This window comes from Sphaerodactylus townsendi, linkage group LG09 (genome assembly GCF_021028975.2).
Source record: "Sphaerodactylus townsendi isolate TG3544 linkage group LG09, MPM_Stown_v2.3, whole genome shotgun sequence".
NCBI classification, from domain to species: domain Eukaryota; kingdom Metazoa; phylum Chordata; class Lepidosauria; order Squamata; family Sphaerodactylidae; genus Sphaerodactylus; species Sphaerodactylus townsendi.
The window spans coordinates 72,683,651-72,701,728 of record NC_059433.1 but is presented as its reverse complement, the minus strand read 5'-3'; the positions used below and the strand labels follow the sequence as shown (position 1 = coordinate 72,701,728).

The window sequence follows — 18,078 nt, the reverse complement described above, 5'->3', positions numbered from 1 at the left end:
TGATCCCTCCTCCATCTTTCTCAGTCGCCATTACTGCTTTTGTTCTCTTTCTGCATGAACCTGCGTGGAGCCAGATGCGTCTACAGATCTCTCCTATAGAAACAAATATTCCGTACAAATATTCCAAATATTCTTCTGATGCCGGAAAAGCTGGCCGCTGGAATAGAAGTTTGGCCTCTTTGCAATTTACTTCTTGGTGGAATTGATTTCACTGCACTCAATATCATGTTTAGCCTTTTGACTGGGCAAACTCTGTTATATTCACCAAATAGACCCAACAAATTCAACTGTTCCTGGATCCACTGAATGAGCTCATTAATGCCCACGAATTTCAAGCCATGGGAGAAGGGACCAGGGGCTAATGGACCTTTGGTTTGTGCCCTTTGGTCTGCTCCCAGGGCCAGAGGCGTATCTAGGAGAAATGGAGCCTGGAGACAAAATCTGAATTTTCCATCCCCACCCTCCACTCCACAGGCACCTAGGTCTACTGCCAAGAGCCCAGGTGTACTGCCTGGAGCCTGCGCCGGCATCCAGGTCTACTTCCTGGAGCTTGTGCTGGTGTCCAGGTCTACTGCACGGAGCTTGTGCCGGCACCCAGGTCTATGTGCACCCGGGGACATGGGTTACCCCATGTCCCCATAGGTGGTACACCCCTGCCCAGGGCTTTTCACATCTATCTCCATCCAGGCTAAACATTTCTAATAGAGGGGAGACAAAAGCTCAGCTCATGTTGGGTTGGCCCAGAGATGCTTCCAGATTCTTCCTCTAAATGGCTAATCCCAAGGCTTTCAGCCCTCCAGGTCAACTTCTAGCAGTGTCCTCAGAGGTGGGATCCAGCAGGTTCTCACCAGTTCCCGAGAGTGGGTTACTAATTATTTGTGTGTGCCGAGAGGGGGTTACTAATTGGGTCCGCTTTTCCGTTAGAAATTCCATTAGGTCCAAAAATCATAAAGTCCTGTTGTTTCCTATGTGGCTGTTTAGCGAAGGTGGAAAACGGGATAATTCTCCCTGTTGGGCTGTTTTAAAAACATGTTTTAGAAATATGGTCAAGTTCCTTGTTTAAGGAAAGTATCCTTCTTTTGATTTCTAGAAACCAAACTAAGTATTTGAAAGTATTAAGTATTTGACAGGCAGTCAATTAGAGGAGAAGTTGTTGTTTCTGTTGGCAGTAGACAATAGGACTTGCTATAATGAGTTTAAATTATGGACAGAAAGATATCAGCTGGAAATTAGGAACTTTTTTTACAGTAAGAGTTTTTTACAGTAACAGAAATTATGAATGCCCCGCCCCTGGAATGCCCGGCCACGCCCCCGTCATGCCCCGCCCAGCCCCATTGGTGCTACACCACTGTTTGAATCCCACCACCATGGGAACCTGGTACTAAAATTTTTGGATCCCACCACTGAGTGTCCTCCCTGCAACCCGAAAGATTGTTAGGCCATGACTGACAACTGGCAGGAGCTTTGGGAATGGAGACACAGGGGACACACGTGCCATGATGTCACTTACAGGAAAACCCAGAAACAATGTCAGGTAACTCTAGGAATCATCTGAAACTCCACCCTGTTCAGCTCAGTGCAGCATGTTCCCATTGGAAGTGATCAGACATGTCCCTCCCACCCCCCACCCCCTGGAAAAAAATCCTCATCTTACTAGTCCAGTGACTGTAATGATTCAAATATCTTATGCAGCGTATATCGTAATTTATATCACTTGGTGATTTCAGGGATGAAGAAGAAGAGAAGAGTTTGGATTTATATCCCCCTTTCTCTCCTATAGGAGACTCAAAGGGGCTTACAATCTCCTTGCCCTTCCCCCCTCACAACAAACACCCTGTGGGTGGGTGGGGCTGAGAGAGCTCCGAGAAGCTGTGACTAGCCCAAGGTCACCCAGCTGGCGTGTGTGGGAGTGCACAGGCTAATCTGAATTCCTCAGATAAGCCTCCACAGCTCAGGTAGCAGAGCTGGGAATCAAACCTGCTTCCTCCAGATAAGAGTGCACCTGCTCTTAGCCACTACGCCACTGCTGCTGGTGTCGCTTGGCACGGGGAGGATGGAAATTGAAAGCAGGGCTTGGGAAATACAACCATAAAAGAAATCTTGCCCCGATGGACATTTACCCCTGTAGCATGGCAGACGCCTTGTGCATAAGCCATGTATGGAACCACCAGACATCCAGCTTATTTATAAATCAGGTAACAAATTCACAAATCAGACAGGAAGAATCTGTACAGGAAGGGCGGGGGGGAAGATGCACCTAACCTGAACTACAATGGAATCGAATATACAATTTTATATTTCTTAGTACACATGTTTTTTCGTGTTAGCAGAAAAGTTAAAGGCATGATGATATATTTTTTCAAAAAACCCTATGCATTAATCGCAATAAATGCCTTAGGGAAAGAGGGCAAGCCCAATGTTATTTACCATCCTTATTAATGATCTCAGGGTACCAGCAAGGAACGTGTCCATGAATTCTCCCAAGACAGCTCCGAGAGGAGGCTCCGCAAGAAATACCAAAGAGAACGTAGAAGGAGCAAGGAGGGAATTAAATTGCAAAATACTTGAGCTGGAAATGTATACGTAAATTTTATTAGAAGGGGGAGAAGGGAGGGGGAATACAAGACAGCAGGGAAAGGGACTCTGTGCTTTATTTAGAAGAGAGGAAACTGTGGAAACAGTCACATTGAAAAAGCAGTGGGTGTTTGGAATATGCTGCCAAAGGAGGTAGCGATGGCCACTAACCTGGATACCTTTAAAAAGGGCTTGGACAGATTTATGGAGGAGAAGTCAATCTATGGCTACCAATCTTGATCCTCCTTGATCTCAGATTGCAAATGCCTTAGCAGACCAGGTGCTCAGGAGCAGCAGCAACAGAAGGCCATTGCTTTTCACATCCTGCACGTGAGCTCCCAAAGGCACCTGGTGGGCCACTGTGAGTAGCAGAGTGCTGGACTAGTTGGACTCTGGTCTGATCCAGCAGGCTAGTTCTTATGTTCTGAACCATTGTGGAAGTGGATTTAAAGTGCATTATTCTGCATGTGCGCAAGAGGCCTCAGAGAGGTATGAAGCTGGACACACCAAACTTTAAATAACTGAAATAGTACAGTACTGGGGTGCTAGTTGTGAATTTCGATTGTATCCTGGCTGTTATAGGTGAAATATTAACCTAAGACCTTACATCGTATTCTTTTGAACCACAGCTGAGTTGCACGCATATCCGGCATATCGCAGACTGTAGATAGCAGGAGCTTTCATAAACTTCAGGATTAGCAACATAAGCAGAAAGTACTATGACATGAACATAAAGGGCGTATAAAATATGAAGGAGGCCTGTCAGCTTGAATTAGCCATTCTCATTTTTATTCTTTGTTGCCAGGGAAAGACAGAGGGCCACAGGGCAGTGTTCAGCAAATGTCTCACTTTTGTTAATGCAATTGTAAACTAAAGTATCCCCATTCACTTCCTGTTGAAAAATCCACAAGAAGGTGATAGTGACATAGGACACTTTCGCGTATGCAGAATAATGCACTTTCAATCCACTTTCACCATTGTTTGCATGTGGATTTTGCTATTTTGCACAGTAAAATCCGGCTGCAAAGTTCCTTGAAAGTGGACTGAAAGTGCATTATTCTGCATGTGCGGAAGGGGCCTCAGTTGATTTGACTCAGATTCTAGAAAGGGGTTGTACTCTAATTTAGGGTTATGCAGCTTGCTTTTACAATTTTATGTGTCGATTGTTGCATTAACATTAAGTATATTTGTTAATACCATTTTTTATTTCCTTTCCTTCACATTGGTCTCAAAAAAGGGCCCCATTTTTAGAAGGTTAAACTAAAAGCTTATAAACCTAAGCACAAATTAAATGTGTCTATTTGTGAGTGTATGTGGCAGCGTGGTCAGAAAAAGGCACTAGACATCCTCACAAGGCAGAGAGCAGGACAGAGTGATTAGGGAAGGACATCCAACAACCTGGAAAAGATCAGGTATTCGATCACCTGGCAGACAACAAATCACACCAGGAAGGTGGCTGGAGAGCAGTGAAGGAGTGACATTTTAACATATATAGGACAGCTCATGATTTGTATGCTTTTCAATCAGGACACACAGAGAAAGAGACTTAAAGTAACTACTAAAATAAAGGGACTAGATGAAACACCCCCACCTTGGCAAATACCAGGGTATCAGAAATAACTTGCACACCCTATCAGATTCAAGTCCAGTAACATGTTAAAGATCAACAAGATTTTCAAGGTATAAGCTTTTGAGAGTCAAAGGTAAGGTCTGTTTGATGGTGGAATACGATGCCTCAGAGTGTGGTGGAGTCTCTTTCTTTGGAGGTTTTTAAAGAGAGGCTGGATGGCCATCTGTCAGGAGTGCTTTGATTATGTGTTTCTGCATGGCAGGGGGTTGGACTGGATGACCCTTGTGGTCTCTTCCAACTCTATGATTCTATGATAAAACTCCCTTCACCAGATACTTTGACTCTCAAACGCTTATATCCTGAAAATCTTGATCTCTAAGGTGCTACTGGACTCAAACGTAACTGCTCTGCAGGTTATATGGCTCCTTCTGTAACTATCTTCATGAAAGAACTGAGACTCAAGGAAAATGTAAGTAGATCCGGCAAACAATGGCTGGAGAGGGGTGTCCAGTCAGTTCTGTTGTAACAGAATCAAAAATGTCTTCCTGAAGCCAGAAAGCCTAGAATGATTGGCAGGGAAGATTCAACTATCAAGTCAATCCTTTTTTTGTTGCAAAATCTGTCTAAGTTTATACTTGGCAATCTTTATGTCTGTTTCTTATCTCCTGAGCTTCCCTAATTCGCCAAATTCCTTGAACACTCTTAACCAGACTGTCAGGCATTAAGGGAAAGAATAAAATGAATTTAATTACATTGCATTTATTGGATTTATAGGCCACCTCTTCTCATTGAACAGGCTCAGGGAGACTTACTTGTTTGTCAGTACTACCGTGCTAGAATCAACAATTACAATACCATCTCAGCACAATAATCCTGAAACTACAGTCAGCCAAACACCAGGCAGGAGAAGGACTTAACAAGCAAAATATAAATCAGTAGTAAAAAGAAGAAAGAGGAAATGGAAGGAAAGGGGTGGGGAGAAGGGAGGACTGGATGACATTCATTCACTATCCTGACTGTTTTTATTACCCTAACAAACATAACAAATGGAGATTAGGATTCATTTCTCACCCCTAGGCTTGGTCAATACCGTAGAAATTCAGTAAAATTTGGATTCGGATCTATTCGGGCATAAGATTATGTGTATGCCCGAATAAGACAAATAACATATTCGGATAAATCTGAATTTTCGGGTTTACCTAAAAAATTCAGGCCTGTCTGATTTTTTTTTTGTATTTTTGGTGGGTTTTTTGCATTTTGGCCTGCAGGGATGCCCCCATTCCCACTGTTTCCAATGGGACCTAACTGGAGATGAGGGTCCATAACTTTCGCCCCCCAAACTTCACCAAACTTGGATGGTATCATCAGGACAGTCTCTGGATTATACCTGGAAATTCTGGTGCTGCTAACTTTAAAAATGTGGCCCCTGCAAGCCAAAACATGAAAAAACACCCCAAAGGCCCAAATATCTTGCAATGGGGATTCGTTCATATTCAGGCAGGACATATTCGGCCAATTTTTGGCCTGAATTCGTCCAGATTCGGGCCGAATCCGGTATTTGTTGCACCCAAATCTCCAAGCCTAGTCACCTCTAATCTCATCCAGAGTTCTTCTTGTCTGTTCATGGCCACATTCTCTGGATTTAAGTATCCATGGATTGAAGCCATGTTGAGAATTAGAAATATTGATTATGTGAGTAACTTAAAAACTATAGCTCATTCCTGCAAAGGAAAGTCAGTCTCACATTTTCATTTATATTCCCTTTAGCAAAAACTCACCAGACCCAGAATATTACAAAAGAATAAACAAGTGTGCTCTTCAATCTTAATTTGTGATTTATATTTTCTTCTAAAAGTCTGTTAAAGCTGTTGATGAGTAATCTACCAATTAAAATCTATTGATGCTGAAAAGAGTTTGCATCCAATATTCATGTATTTTGGATTATTAATGAAAAGAACAATGCCACACTATTTGTATAATCCATATGATTTGCATATTTTATTGAGAATTTATCTTCTTAGAAATTGTTAAGGAGTTGAGGTTGCATAAGTCCCTGCCCATGAATATGTACAGATGGATAAATCTTTAGAGTAGAACTGAGTCATGCCTTTTATGTCCAGGAAACAATAAATAAAAGGCCTGGCTTTGATGGGCAGATATTTCCTAATAAGAAACAGAAAGCTGTTACGAGGAATGGCAAACCACAAGGATTGTGCGGTTTAACAACCATTTCTAGTGGCAGCTTGTGCATTTGGAAAGCACTTTTCCCGCTGTTCTCTATTTCTCCAAAGAACAGCTGTGGGCTTTCAACAAAACCAGTCTGAGAAGTGAGCTTAAAAACTCAAATTTGGACCCAACCCTTGAGCTGAACTTTACCTACTTTCGGTTGAAATCTGAAGACGCGTCAGAGGAAACAGGAGTCTTGGAACACCTTAAAGACTAACTTTATCAATGACTAATTTCATTAAAGGCATACTTCATCAAATGCTTCCGTCAGTGAAAGCTTCTGTGGAGAAATGGGCCTCGTTCCATTCCTGCCCCCTCCTAGGGGTTCTTAACTCCTCCTGGAGGCAGTGGCGTCGCTAATAGGGGCACAAGGGGAGTTATTGCTCCTCTTGAGCACATTTTTGAAAAGTGGTGCCTTTTCAAAATCCGCCCCCCCTTCCAACCCAAGCCCCTCTCCTGGTCCATCCATTATGCTTAGATGCATGTGGCCTGTTACTCTATTGCAGTCAAACTTTTGGGCTAGATGCCTTGTCACTTTCTGTATATAATTGTTGTGGCTGAAGAAGACCCAGGTTGAAAGAGCTGAACTCATCCGGGTCAACATTACCACCACTAACTGATGTTTCTACTAACTGAATTTCGTGTGTGGCCTATCTCCTGAAGTGGAATCCAGCTGAACATCTGGCAATTGGAATCCTTCCAACTTGTGTTACTTTTTGGATTTTCACTGAAGAGATATCATTTGTACAGAGACTTTGAGTTCTAAGTGTATATTTTGGGATCCCTCTTCTGTTTGTAATGTGTTATCCATGTTTTGTATTTTTCTTTATTGTTGGTCTTTTGTTATGGACTTTTTAATTATTTCTCTTAAAAGTACTGTTATTAATGCTGTTCTTTGAGCTAGGCAGAGCTGTCAATCTCTAGATGGCACCTAGAATTACAGCTAATCCCCAGACTAGAGAGTTAAGTTCTCCTGAAGAAAATGGCTGCTTTGGAGGGCGGACTCTATGGTATTATACCCTGCTGAGATCCCTCCCTTCCCCAGGCTCCACCCCCAATCCCCAGGAATTCCCAGACCTCAAGTTGCCACTCTAGATACAGGGTACTCTTTATTATATTTACTTAGATGATTATATTTCATCTCTCTACTCTTCTTGAAGCAGCTGACAAAAAAAGAATCAAAGTGAGATTTGAAACAAAAGATAATTGCAATAAAACCTATCTCCAGGAGTAAAACCATCCAGTAAATATAAAGTCCAGCAGCTGTTTGTTGTAGTGGTTAGGAGTAGTGGACTCCAATATGGAGAACCAGGTTTGACTCCCTGCTCTTCCACATGAAGCCTGGTGGGTGACCTTGAACTCTCTCAGTTTCACCTACCTGACAAGGTATCTGTTGTGGGGAGCAGAAGGAAAAACAATTGTAACCTGCTTTGAGACTCCTTAAAAAGGGTAGATGTGAGAGCCTCTCTTCTGGCCACCCCTGCAAGATAGGCTACCTTGGCATTGTAGGGACTTGGTTACCCTTCTGAAACAAACAAGACACTGCTCTGGCGTCTGCTCATAGGCTCTTTACATTCCTGCCATCCTGAGCCCATGTACCAAACCAACCTCTTCCCGCTTGTCCTGCCTCCTTTTTATCTCACTCGGGAAATTCCCTCCCTCCTGGGAGCTCCCTGCACCAGCCTGCTACTGGCTGGTGACCTGGGACTGGCTCTTCAGCTTTCCTGATCTTGATTACAGCTTGGCTGGGGCTGTGTTGACCTTGCCCCACACTCTAAGGCTTCAGAGAACTTCTGATTGCAACCTGGCTGAGCCTGTGCTGCCTCCATCCTGTTACCTGGAACTGTGGGGTGCTTCTGTTGCTGCTTAGACCCTCCTGCCATTTCTCTGCAGTTTTTCCTAGCTTCTGGCTTTCTGGAGGTCCCTGTTCCTTTTAATAAGTCCAGGGGTAAGGCTGCTGGTTGTCGGGTGCTCTAGGCTCCCCGAGAGGGCATTTGTGACCAGGAGGGGGAGGGGTGAACAGGCTGATGGGTGCTGGGAGTCAGCCTTGTCCCAGTACAGTATAGAAAGGTGGGGTATAAAAACCAACCCTCCTTCTAAAATCAGCAGCATGACACACAGGCATGAAAATAGGACTTCAGCACATCCCTTTAGGATTTATTTGCTGTTAAGAGGCTTGTTTCACACATGCTTATACACCATTAAAGGATTTCCAGCTTCACAACTAGAGAAAAAAATCAATTGAGACAATACAAGTCGACAGGAAGTTCTTTCTGTGTGGCTTGAGCCAGGTTGGCTCATTTTCACATGCAAATTGTTAAGTGACAGAAACACATGTGTGAATTAGCTCTTACGTTCCACCTTTCCAAAGAGAGCTGTCATTTTGCGGTATCAGCAGTAGCCAGCTGTCAGAAGCCATACCCTTCTCAGACATTTTCTTCTTCCCCGCTTCTACCTGCTGTGCCCGTCAGGCATCCTATCCTGACTTGAAAGACTGGAGAGGACCTCAGGATAATCTTTGGGCTGCTTTTGCCGGATTTGCTGTTCTGAAAATTCTACGGTAGAAAAGCAACATAGAAAAGATCAGTTTTGGACTTTTAAAAAAATAATGCTTGCTGAATGCGCCTTCCAAAAAAATGTATTTCCATGCTGAGGAGTATCTGCCAAGACTGGATCGGAGGCCATTTTCACACAGCACAATCATACCGGGTTACAATCGGCATCTTACAATCCAGGTCTGTTTTATTTCTCCCTTCACATGGCTGACCGTTTTGAGAAGGAATGCAGTGAAGACTGGGAGGAAATACTCCAATTTCTTTCGCACGAGCCCAGGTCTTTTGTGTTTACTTTGCAAGCCTATCCACCCATACCCGGTGTCCCAGGTTCTGATTGGCCGATGTTTTTGAGTGGCAGCTTGAATGAACATTAGGCAGGGAGATCAGAGGGGCAGTTACTGGGCTGGGAGATCAGGCGGCTGGGTGGGAAAAATAAACTGTTTCAGCTCCCATGGTGTTTGCACAGTAGTGGGCTCACCTTTGGATTTTTGAAAATAATTGGCGATTTTTAGAAAATCCTGGGATGAGGAAAATATCGCAGGGCAAACCCACTTTAGGACCGGGAACCATGTGAATTCCAAACTGGGATATTTCCCTTGCTCAACCCAGGATATTTGGACAGTGCAGGAACAGCTAGAGATTTTCTTTTTTTGTTGTGCAATGTTTTCCTTTACACAAATAAGCACATTTGGTGTCCCCAAAGAAGCCTATCAAATGTCCAAGTCCTCCTCTTCCTTCCCTTCATATTTTCATACCATGTGAACAATCACTTTCTTCAAAAGGCTGCTAGGGAATCAGCAGGCAAAATTCCTTACGTTGCATTTTGCTACCCCAAGAGTTCTTTTGTTAACCTATATGGGCGAGTTAACATCATTTTGTCTTCCATGGCTGTTTAAGGCAGCTGTCTACACATCTCACTTCTGACAACACGCTTGCAGGAGTGAGTGTCAACATTTTGCAGCATTTTGCAGCTTTCAACACCACCGTCTCACAGCTCATTTAACACCTTTTAAAAATTACATCTATACAGCCTTGAACTCTGTTTGGTCGGACAAATTTCATGATCAGTACAGAGAAATCCCCGAAATTAAACAAAGTGAATATCAGTCTGACTTCACTCGAGCAAACTGGGTTTTTTAATGCATAAGTACACAAGCCCAGGGTTGTTAACACTGCAGTTCTGTGCCTTGAATAACAACTTCTAGGTGGGGCATGGCAATCTCCTGGAATTGTAACAGACTAGCAGTAAAGGCCATTGTATAAACAAATACAAGCCCTAGAAAAGAAGAAGAGGAGTTTGGATTTATATCCAACCTTTCTCTCCTGTACGGAGACTCAAGGTGGCTTACAAACGCCTTTCCCTTCCTCTCCCCATAACAGACACCTTTTTGAGGTAGGTAGGGCTGAGAGAGTTCTGAAAGAACTGTGACTAGCCCAAGGTCACCCAGCAGGAATGTAGGAGTGCAGAAACACATCTGGTTCAACAGAAAAGCCTCTGCCACTCCTGTGGAGGAGTGAGGAATCAAACCTGGTTCTCCAGATTAGAACCCACCTACTCTTCACCATTACACCACACTGGCTCTCCTGCTGGTGGGTTAATGGCATCCACCAAGAGGGGCAAGTGATCTTGCCTTTCTCCCCCCTTGGCCCTGCATCACCAGTTCCCTCCTTGTTTTCCCCTTCTTCCCAGATACCTACATCAGAACGCAAAGGTTAATAGTGGCTACCAAAGGGGCAACCCCTCCTGCTTTTCCTCCCCCCTTGACCCCGTGTCATCAGCTCTCTCGTCCTTCTCCTCCTCTTTAGGGTGCATGCTCCTCTTCTCAGATGCCTGTATCACCGCACAACCATTCAAAGCACAGTTGCAGCCACCAGCAGTTGCAACTCTCATGCAGGAAGTGGCTGATAACTGTAAATGCTCCTCCTCAGGCAACTACAGACGGTGCCGTGACTGAAATTATTCAGCAGAGGGAGAGGAGAGGAGAGCGCAAGAGAGTAGCCACCACATTCTGCTATTTTCTTTGTGCTGTCCTTTACGCATTCTGTGTAAGCTCCGCCCCTAAGTCAGGCAGACGTGGCGATTAGCTGGAAATGAGTCATCACCACCACGGCTAGCCTTTTACATAATAGGATTTCCAGATGACAGACATTGGAATCCCCCAGAGGAAATGGCTGGAGGTTTTTTGGGGAGGAGTCTGAAGAAGGCAGGGTTTGGGGAAGGGAGGGACTTCATAATGCCATTTTTCTCCTGGTGGACCTATCTCTATCATCTGGAGATCTCCACCCACAACCATGGAGATTGGCAATCCTAGAGGGATCCCCAGGTTCCACCTGGAGGCTGGCATCCAATGAGAAAGAGAGGGGGAACTGCGCCTGGGGCATGAACTGCCCGCGCACCCCTTCCCGCCCCCAACACGGCCAAAACACTTCAACACACCCAAAATGCTCCTAACATGCCCCACCCCCAACATGCCCCAATTTGATTGCAATGGCAATGCCCGGGGCTAGCTGCCCCAGATGTCCCCATTGCAGCTACGCCTCTGCTGGCGTCCCTACCTGCAGTACTTCCAAATCTTCCTTTTGAGAATACCAGACACCGCATCTCCCTTCTTTTTATTTTCATATGAGGCATTCGGCCCATTGAAGATTTCTGTGGAGCTCACGGGCTGGCTGCTTCATAGCTTAATATGAAGCAGTGGCGTAGGAGGTTAAGAGCTCATGTATCTAATCTGGAGGAACCGGGTTTGATTCCCAGCTCTGCCGCCTGAGTTGTGGAGGCTTATCTGGGGAATTCAGATTAGCCTGTACACTCCCACAAACGCCAGCTGGGTGACCTTGGGCTAGTCACAGCTTCTCGGAGCTCTCTCAGCCCCACCTACCTCACAGGGTGTTTGTTGTGAGGGGGGAAGGGCAAGGAGATTGTCAGCCCCTTTGAGCCTCCTGCAGGAGAGAAAGGGGGGATATAAATCCAAACTCTTCTTCTTCTTCTTCTAATAAAAAAAAGGCACTACGTTGCTCTCTTTTTTATTTGGGGGACTTTTTCTAACGGACCCACACAGCTACCTACAGGCTTTATCTGTTCCTTATTAAGCGCTCCTAATGCCTCGGCATCTCCTTGACCGGGAGGACCCCCGCGTTCCGCCGACCTTGCCGCTGAAAGATTAGCCGAGAGCACGAGAGGTCAGATCCGTCGCCATAAAAAGTAACAGAAAATGGCATAAAATTAAAATAATTTCCTGTGAAAGCTGAGGACATTCCTTCATTAGATGTGTTTCCTGTGCTGGGTCATGTGGCTTCATAAAGAAAGAAAGGGGAAGGATAAAAGCACGTCCCGATTTCCCGTGCCCTGGAGACCTTTGGACGGGGTTTGCCACCAGTGACGCTTTGAAGGGCAAGCATGGAAAACTAGATCAGTTTTGAGGAAGTCATGGAGGAGGGTGATGTTAAAAGCAACAGGTGTGGGGCAATTTGATGCCCGCAGGAAGCTCCAGGAAAAAGGGTGCCAACGGGACTGGAGAAAAGTTCCCTGTGCCTTTAATATTTATTTGTTAACTTTATTGATATCCCATCTTTCTCTTCATTGGGGACCCAAAGCAGCTGGTACCATTCTCCTCTCCTCCATTTTGTCCTCACAACAACCTTGTGAGGTAGGTTAGCCTGAGAATACCTGACTGGGCAAAGGTCACCCAGCAAGCTTCTGTGGCAGAATGGAGATTCATTCATTCATTCATTCATTCATTCATTCATTCATTCATTCATTCATTCATTCATTCATTCATTAGATTTTAAACCGCCCATCCCCGAAGGGCTCTGGGCGGCATACAGCAGGCCTGCAACAACAATACATAATAACATTAAACACAGCAGGCTAAAAACAACATTTTACACATAATAACTAAGTTAATTTAAAACAATTTACAAATCTATAACCATAAAAACACAGCAGCAGCAATATTATTTGGCGCCCGATCCCAAGGCCGGGAGGGTACAGTGCTGATTAGATAGTATATATAAGTTAACCCTAACTTTCCCAGATCCTACTCCGACACTTTAACCATTACCCCACGCTGGCTGTCTTTATTAAAGGTTTAATGTATGGAAATGCACAGCTGAAGATTTTTAAGGCCGGAGAGCCAGTGTGGCAAAGTGGACTAGGACTCTTGACAACCTGGGTTTAAATCCCCCCTTCTACCATGAAAGAAGAAGAAGAGGAGGAGAAGTTTGGATTTATACCCCACCTTTCTCTTCTGTAAGCGACTCAAGGTGGCTTACAAGCTCCTTTCCCTTCCTCTCCCCACAACAGACACCTTGTGAGGTAGGTGGGGCTGAGAGAGTTCTTAAGAGCTGTGACTAGCCCAAGGTCACCCAGCAGGAATGTAGCAGTGCAGAAACACATCTGGTTCACCAGATAAGCCTCCGCCACTCAGGTGGAGGAGTGGGGAATCAAACCCGGTTCTCCAGATGAGAATCCACCTGCTGTTAACCACTATACCATGCGGGCTCTCTGATAGGATTGCCAGTTCTGGGTTGAGAAATACCTGGAGATGTTTTTGGGGGAGTGGAGCCTGTAGAGCAGTGGTGGCGAACCTTTGGCACTCCAGATGTTATGGACTGCAATTCCCATCAGCCCCTTCCAGCATGGCCAATTGGCCATGCTGGAAGGGGCTGATGGGAATTGTAGTCCATAACATCTGGAGTGCCAAAGGTTCGCCACCACGGCTGTAGAGGAAGAATGATGTTCTAAGCTGTTTTCAATCCCAACTGTGGGGAGAAAAGCAAGATCGCAAATAAATAAGTAAATATAATATTAAATTAATAAACAGCATCAACTGGTAAATCTTGAGTCAATTAATTAATTAATGCTGCATTTTAAATGGGGTAGGGTTTATTTTTATTAGAGCCGTTTTAACTCATATTTACTGTATTTTAATCTGATATTGTGCTTTATCTATGTTGTTCACAGCCCTGAGCCCTCTGGGGGAGGGCGGTTTATAAACCCAATTAATAATAATAATAATAATAATAATAATAATAATAATAATAATAATAATAATAATAATAATAATAATAATAATAATAATAAAAAACACTCAATTAAACCTCCCTTAAAGAGGTAAAATGTTATATGCCTCCAAGGAGGCATAAGAACATAAGAACAAGCCAGCTGGATCAGACCAGAGTCCATCTAGCCCAGCTCTCTGCTACTCGCAGTGGCCCACCAGGTGCCTTTGGGAGCTCACATGCAGGCATATGAAGCCTCTTTAGAATAATAAATAACCCAACCTGAGTTACCAACATTTTCGGGACTGTCCTGTCTAATCTTACAGCTGTTTTCATGTGGAATGATAACCCAGAATTACTGTAGGGATTTCACAATGTCAAGGAGATCAGCCCCAGAAGTCGGGGAACCCTCCTGCTTCATGTAGACAGGGTCTAATGAGATCCAATTTCTGCGAAGGAAATGACTTGACCTTTGGTAACAAACCTCATCCCAAGCCATGGGGAAAAAGTACACGTGTGTGCCATTATGAGTTTACTATACGACTGGTCTGTGATCGGAGAGCAGGGCAGGAGGCAGCTATCAAATGTCCGACCCGGAGCGAGATCAAAGAGGCCGTGGCAGACTCATAAAAACGGATTGACTTCAACCGGCCTGCAAATAAACCGGCTCCCCAGGTAAAGGTTTCAATTTACTGATACTTCGCCTCTCCATACCACATGCACACACACGGAGACAAAAAAAAGAAGAAGTTACGGCTTCTAGGAACAGCTATTAACCTACGGCATCCATGCGGGCTACTGGTAAATGGTTCGTTCCAGCCATTAATGCATTATTTCTAACAGCTGCACATCCTAGACAGCTCGACCAAGGCAGCTTGGCAAGGAACGCGAAGGCCTCACATGACGGAATGATTAAAACACAGCTCTCCCGAGCCAGAAAGCCGGGCCGATCTCTGCGTTCCCAGCTCTTTTCCACGATTCATTGTGTGACTCTAGGCAAATGATACTTGACCCGCTGCCCTCTGGGAAACGTGGATAATACCCGACCCGTGGGATCTTTTGCAAAGTTCCAGAGGAATGTGCACATAACAAGCTTTGAGGTGTTCCAAGGGAGGTGTAAAAATACGGCTATTGTTTCTACTTTTGCCGTCCACGGCTGTCCTCGAGAAGGATGCCATCTTTCAGCAGATGTTCTCCTCAATCTATTGTATCGTCTTCAGTTTGGCTAAAAAAAAACTGGGAAAAAAACAGATGCACCATGATGGAGACTGAATAAAATGGAGTCTGCAGTCATTTTTATCATGGATCGTCTAATCTGGAGAACCGGGTTTGATTCCCCGCTCCTCCACCTGAGTGGCAGAGGCTTATCTGGTGAACCGGAAGTGTTTCCGCACTCCTACATTCCTGCTGGGCTAGTCACAGTTCTTCGGCACTCTCTCAGCCCCACCTACCTCACAAGGGCCCTTTCCCCACCTACCGTTTGCTGCGCGCTACTGCCCCCAAATAGCGTGGTCCAGCAGTGCTCCCCACGAGTCCGGGCGGCGACAACGCAGCCGCCCCGACTCTGCGCTCTAACGTCCCTTCAGCGCACGTCATTTCTGACGCTGAAGAAACAGCACCTTCTCGCGGGGCAGTGGGGAACACGACCCCGGGGCGGAAATCCCTTGTGCTCAGAGTAGCGCGCTGCAAAACTTAAGTGGGGAAAGGCCCAAGGTGTCTGTTGTGGGGAGAGGAAGGGAAAGGAGCTTGTAAGCCACCTTGAGTCTCCTTACAGGGGAGAAAGGTGGGATATAAAACCAAACTCTTCTTCTTCTCCTTCATTTAATTTGCTTGTGACTGGAATAGAATCCCTTTCTGACTGTTGGAGTTAGTGGTGAACTGGAAGGATTTTTCAGGGCTCTTGGAGGAACCTCTGAGTGATTTGTTTAAGTCATGACGGCGTGTACTGAGCTATGGCCAGAGGTGGGATTCAGGGGGTTCCGAAGGTTCTGTAGAACCTGTTGTTAAAATTTAAAATATCACTTTTTAAATACTTAAAATATTTTTATTAAGTATTAATATTTTTAATACTTAAAAATTTAAATAGTGATATTAAAAATATTTAAAAATACTTTTTAACAATCATTACTTGGATCTCACCGCCATTGGAACCTGTTGTTAAAATGTTTGAATCCCACCACTGGATATGGCGTAGCGTTCTTTTCTAGGTCCTGTCTTTGTGGGAAGAACGTTCAAATTGATAGCAAGGACTGAGCGTGCAGACATCCAGCGTCAGGGGTTTCCCATCTACGTAGACAAAGGGGTCATTCGTTAAATTCTTCCATTTCCTACCTTGTGTCTTGTTGAGCCCAAAGGCTATTAGCCCTGCTGCTTTAAAGTGACACTCAAGCTTTTCATGGAAATCTTTTCCCAACGTGACCCAAACAGCCCAGACTGACTGTGGCTCACCAGCTGGGCCTTGCCAGATGTTGAACAGCCTCCCTGGTTTTCCAGTCCGAGTCAGGCAGAAGGAAACACCAGATTTCCAAAGAAGTGTCTTGGATTGCCATGTGGCTGGAGGGAAATAGTTCCTGTTGTTCCTTTCTAAATGCTGCTCACATCATTAGCTTACATGACTGCTAAGCTTCCTGAATCATAAATTGCACAGACCTACTCTGTAGGGTTAGTTTTCTTTAAAGGAGAAGTGTCTAAAAATACAGGAACAATTGGATAGAGAGGGGTAGTATTAATGTCTAATCATACTGGACGTGAATTTATTTTTTAAAACACTTAGCTCGTGCTGAACACCCACACACTAGGACTATGAGGTAGTAGGTTCATTTTAGTGAAAGTATGAATATCACTTTTCTCTGAGTTAACAGTCAAAGAATTTGTCCTATTGATTGAGAAGTTTTCTCCCTCCTTGCCTATTTATTTTCTTTACTATTCCCTCGATTCAGTGTATTACATTATTTTGTGATCTACTACATATAATCTCTTTGTTACTGTCTAATCACACACATATATTATATGTATTAGAGAGATACATTGATGTATAGTTCACTTATTGGCTACTTTTAAAAAACTCTGTCAGAACATGTGTGAATGTTTAGATGAGCAAAATCTAAATGACAGCTGGACCCTCCTTCTAACAGGTGCCATGTGCAGATTAGGACCGAGTGCACAGCTTGTACCGTGTGCAAAACCTGATAAGGCGAGGGCACCTGATTGGTGCCACTTTTGTATATAGGTAGCACAGACAGCCGAGTGATGTGTGCCTGAAAACACCTGTGGTCTGGCGAAGCACTTTGTCAGTAGATAGCAATAAAAAGAACTGCACTGGTGACTGTGTGTCTGTCAGTTCTTGTCTACATTGCGTCCTGCAAGGTGGTCTACTCCGAGTAAATCCGCTGCTTCAACAAACTCTTATTTATAAGATTTTTTAAAAAAATGTATACAAGGATTAGACAACAAGGATTAGACAACACAGATAATAGGCACTAGATCGCAGAATCGTTTAAAACAATATGAGGAAATAATGAGGAAAACAGAAAAAAAAGTAAGTTCAATTTTTTCCCCCTGAACCAAGTCATACTACAAATTCCTTCACTGTAAGCAAGAGAGAGAGAGAGAATATTCTTACTTACAGTTGCAGATCACTAGTTCTACCTCACGGTTGTTTAATGAAATAAAACCTTGTGTTGATTTGGGATCCTAGAATTTTGCCCAAGAATCAGAAAGAAAGCCAAGATGCAGGGTCTGTTTTGCCTTTAGCCAGTTTAAGTAACCATCAGCATTTCCATGGCTAACACTTCCCAGATGTCCTTAAGCCAGGCTTTCTTGACAATCTTTTTTATTAACTCTTCCATTGGGAGGGAACAGCTGGCCAAGGTAGAGAGTCTGTAAGTCTCTTGCAGTGTTGCCAACAGGCCTGGGAAAAAGGTGCCAACTGAAAGAAAAAAAATATTTACTGCTAATGGAAGATGACAACAGAAGGAGGAGGAGTTTGAATTTATATTCCCTTATATTTGCTTGTAGACATCACATGGGAGTGCATTTCCAGCTGATCTTGTTCTTATGTTCTTATGTTCTTATTTGGCTGCCCCTTCTGCCCCCCACCACTTTACCCAAGTGTTTCCCCCACCCTTGCCTTGATCTGTGAGACCTCCACTT

General features: G+C 44.3%; 1 long non-coding RNA gene across 1 annotated transcript; it reads right to left on the bottom strand.

Annotated features, from left to right (window-relative positions):
- Window positions 1–8,515: 8,515 nt before the first annotated feature.
- Window positions 8,516–17,688, bottom strand: LOC125439391. Its single transcript, XR_007245531.1, has 2 exons — window positions 17,553–17,688; window positions 8,516–8,925 (listed from the first exon to the last, which is right to left on the bottom strand). It is a non-coding gene; the product is annotated as an uncharacterized LOC125439391 (long non-coding RNA).
- Between the last annotated feature and the right edge of the window lie 390 nt (window positions 17,689–18,078).